The sequence below is a fragment of the Schistocerca serialis genome, chromosome 4 (genome assembly GCF_023864345.2).
Source record: "Schistocerca serialis cubense isolate TAMUIC-IGC-003099 chromosome 4, iqSchSeri2.2, whole genome shotgun sequence".
In the NCBI taxonomy this organism is placed as follows: Eukaryota; Metazoa; Arthropoda; class Insecta; order Orthoptera; family Acrididae; genus Schistocerca; species Schistocerca serialis.
Genome location: NC_064641.1, coordinates 414,977,227 through 414,982,013, shown reverse-complemented (window position 1 = coordinate 414,982,013; position 4,787 = coordinate 414,977,227).

Here is a 4,787-nt window from a genome sequence, read left to right as displayed (position 1 = left end):
GTAGGTTAGGTTAAGGCACAACGTAGGTTAGGTTAAGGCACAACGTAGGTTAGGTTAAGCACAACGTAGGTTAGGTTAAGGCACAACGTAGGTTAGGTTAAGGCACAACGTAGGTTAGGTTAAGGCACAACGTAGGTTAGGTTAAGGCACAACGTAGGTTAGGTTAAGGCACAACGTAGGTTAGGTTAAGGCACAACGTAGGTTAGGTTAAGGCACAACGTAGGTTAGGTTAAGGCACAACGTAGGTTAGGTTAAGGCACAACGTAGGTTAGGTTAAGCACAACGTAGGTTAGGTTAAGGTACAATATAGGTTAGGTTAAGGTACAATATAGGTTAGGTTAAGGTACGATATAGGTTAGGTTAAGGTACGATATAGGTTAGGTTAAGGTACAATATAGGTTAGGTTAAGGTACGATATAGGTTAGGTTAAGGTACAATATGGCGTAGGTTCAGATACACATTGTTGTAGGGAAAGGTGTATTGGGGGGGGGGGGGGGGCGGCGGCAGGTTCGTTGATAGTGATTATCGTAATTGGATGCCTGCGGTATTATCTGATTTGTCACGTCAGGATGCACTTTTGGCTCATGACAGGCGGCGCTCCAATTCCATGGTTGTGGCAGATCTGTGTCTTTCATTCCTGCCATTGAATGTGTGCTGTGACAGGAGGCAGTATTGTGATGTTGGGTGCACCCCTGTGTAGGACATGTGTGGGTGTTCGTGGCTTAGCTGAGCAATGTGCGGATGTCGGAAGGGTGGGATATTGTGTTTTCTGGGTGGACCTCCCGGTCTGGTAATGATAGTGTGGATTGTGTCATGTGGCGGAGAGGATGCACTGGATGTTCTTCCATGCTGGTGGTTAGATATTGTGTGTGTGCCTGTTACAGGCAGAGAGTAGTGTGTGATAAGAGAGTAGTGTGTGATAAGAGAGTAGTGTGTGATAAGAGTGTCTGGCTGACGTGTGGTTCTCATTGTGTGCAGAGTCTTTCAGCATGTATAGGGACGGTTGTATACATTGTATTCTGATGGCTCTGCATCTATTACTCATCAGTGCCGTGTATACGGTTACTCTGGTTCCAGTCGAAACTGTTCTATCTCTGTACATTAGTGACACTGCGGCTCCACTATGTTGCCGCCCCTGTCGGCCGTTTCCCCCAGTGTATGGCTAATGATTATCAGCAATCAGTCTATTAGTCAATACCGGTAGTGTGACGACGTCAAATGTCCGGGATGGGGGAAGCTACACCCTTCCCGTGGGTCAGGGCCTAGAAAGACTCTTCCCACCAGGAGACTCGGACTGTCGTTACTCTTCCGAGACATATATGTGCCCAGCGTTTTTTGCGACTGCGAGTGCAACGCCCACGGGTGCCGACATGGATGGGGCGCTTCCTAGCTGATGGCTCAGCATGAGAATCCGTACAGTGAGCAATGCGATCGCGTCTGTAGCTTGTACGTGGTACAGCTCGCAGCTCATGAATAGGGACATTTTTTTTTTTTTTTTTTTTTTTTTTTTTTTTTTTTTTTTTTTTTTTACATTTAACCACATTCGAAACCCACCGCCTTGATAACTATGGTGGGTTGTTAGCTTACTGACTTCAGTATGTCTGCAGCAAGTCATGGTCTCTTAGCCGTTGCAGATGCTCACAAATGGTTTGTTTGCGAGTAGCTGCACCGTTCCCGTCCCTAGCCACGTGGAGGCGGACCAGATCTGAGCTATTACATGCTGCATGCGTGGTTTGCTATTTCACTTACACAGTGTTATCATGTTAATGATATTTAATATAGAAAAAATAAAACTGAATAAAAAAAAAAAAATAACAAAAATATTAACGTATTGATTTATAAGAAGCAAATATACAATATAGAACTACGTAGGATATCAAGGAAATATGAAACATCGTGATTTACAAAAGAAAAGAAAAAATAAAAGCACTATTACTTCACACAAATAGAATCAGGAAGATATTTACATCTATGAGAGTTGCTTATAGGAATTGCTTTGAAATTATAGCTTGGAATCTTGGTTAAAAACAGAAAAGCACTGTTACTTTACACTGTTACACTGTTTACACTGTTACTTTACACAATTAGAATAAGGAAAATATTTACATCTATGAGAGTTGCTATAGGAGTTGCTTTGAGATTGTTGCTTAGAAGCTTGGTTAACACAATTACACAATTACACAATTACACAATTAGAATAAGGAAAATATTTACATCTATGAGTGTTGCTATAGGAGTTGCTTTGAGATTGTAGCTTAGAAGCTTGGTTAAAAACAGGGTCACATTCCTATTACAGACTACATTGTCTACTTCAGCAAGGGGCAGAGTCGCTGCCGTATTACAATTTGTTTACATACACCCTAGTCTCATTATATACTGTTTTAGAACATTTAATGTAATCCTTAATAATGTACTCATACTGGTATTAATCAAGGCCTGTCACACTCTCTTACGACTAATAAAACTGATAACATGTTAACATATAAATTTTGAGATTGGTTATTGCAGCTAGCTTTAAACAGTTACTAATATTTACACAAATTTACTGATAGTCATACAATTGGTCTTCTAATGGGTCCTGGCCCCATCTAGTTAAAGACTGCACTACAAAGATATAAAACATTTTCATAGATATAATACATAAAGGGGGGAATGTGGCTCTAGGTGGTGCAAGTATATGTAAGATATAAACATAAAGGTACTAAGCAGTACACTTATATACAACACCATACAATTGGTCTTCTAAAGGGTCCTGGCACCATCTAGTTAAAACTTCATTAAAAAGATATAAAACATTTTAATAGATATAATACGTAAAGGGGGGAATGTGGCTCTGGGTATTGCAAGTATACGTATGATATAAACACTAAGGTTCTAAGCAGTACACTTATCTACAACACCCATAACAGCTGGCACAGGCCCTTCAAAAGTAGCTACTTTGGAAATTATAGTTCCTGTTCTGGGCATTACAAAAATAAAACAAATTTACTGATATTTATACAATCTTCCTTCTGTAGGGTCCTGCCACCATCTAGTTCAAATTGCATTTACAAGATGTACAAAGAAAATTAATGATACACAAACATAAAAGGCTATCTGCAGTACAATTGTGTTTAATGCTCATCACAGCAGGCACAGGCCCTTCAAGTACAGCTACTTTATGATATAGTACAATTACTAAGGGTGTAGTGGGTTTTTACGCCTTCAGACATTTCCAGATCTTTGTTTTGAGTCTCATTCAGTCCTTTCTAGTGTGGAGTTTTCCTATAGTTGACGAACCTTCATAATTAGTGCCAAGCTAGGTGCTTCAATTTAGTCTCATTCTAGGTCCATTTCACTTTGTGTATCACTTTCAGAATTAGTATCAGTACTTGTTTCTGTAGTGTAATTTAGGCCTTGTGTACAATGATGTCTCTGTCTCCTACCATTGGGATTCTGCCTTCTAAAAAGGTCATACATTTCTGTAGAGACCTTGTCTGTTATGTCATTGAGTGTGTTCCATGAGTCTTGGTTACGTATTTGTTGTTTTATATGTGTGTCATCTAGAACTTGCCGTACATGCGTAAGGGTGTTACACGTAAGTGCGACATGTTCAGGGGTCCCCAGGTCCCCACAGACACACATGTCACTCTCGGCTAATCCAACACGTGTTAAATGTACTGGATACGGCCCATGACCCGTTAAAAAGTGGACCATCCCACGGCTTGGGTCCACATGTGTTAGTCTCAGCCTCTCCTCAATATCTGGAAAAAAGGAATAGACACGACGCCCCTTATCTGAAGAGTCCCATTCCCTTTGCCATGTTACATTACGCCATTTTTTGAGTCCCAGTCTGTCCCTGATCTCTTCCCCAGTTATCTCCCGCACCTTATCTCCTCTTCGTTTTTGAAGCCAATAGGAGGCAGCCCTATATTTTATTGTGATGTCAATGGGGTAGATTCCCATGACCACACACAGGGCTTCCGCAGATGTCGTGCTGAAAGCGCCAGTCATTCTCAGTAGCGTACGTCTCTGTCCTCTTCTAATTAGAGTTTTATTGGTTTGCAACAATAATCGGTGTGCCCAGGTACTTGCTGCAAAACATGCTATGGCCTCAAAGATCGCTATGTGATATGTCCGTAGTAGCTTTAGTGGCAGTCTGTACTGCGTCGAGTTTAATCTGGCGAGCTTGTGCATGATTTTACTGGCTTTATCTATTGTTAGTTTCATGTGTTCGCTGAAATTTTGCTTCTCATCTAAGTGTAGGCCGAGGTAGCGCGTAACTTGTTTTCTCTGTATGTTAACATCGTTTAGTTTCAGAATCGGATTTCTCTGCAGCACTCCTTTGAGTAATATGTAAACTGTTTTATTTGCAGCAATATGAAGTCTGTTTTTCTTACACCAACCGTCGATTTTCATGAGGAGTTGCGTGCCGTTCTGTTCCAGTGCGGCTCGTGAGTTCGCCGACGTCAGAAGTAGAAGATCGTCAGCATAAGCCACCACCCCTCTTACACGGTGATCTTGGGCCATAATATCCAAGAGGGGCTCAAAGACGATGTCCCAAAAAATCGGGCCACATATCGAGCCTTGTGGGCAGCCTTTACTAATACGTCTCACTACCTTTCTTGTGCCTCCTCTCCAGGGAACAGGACAGCGGGAATGTCGCATATTGGAAATATCTCTTCATGAAACGCATGTTATAGGTGTGGATTGCACCTTACGAGTGCGGGAAACGTCCGCCGTTCATCCGCTGGCGATGCGAGTTTGGCGGTTGGGGTGGGGCACGAACGGGTGCAGGTGGTGTGATT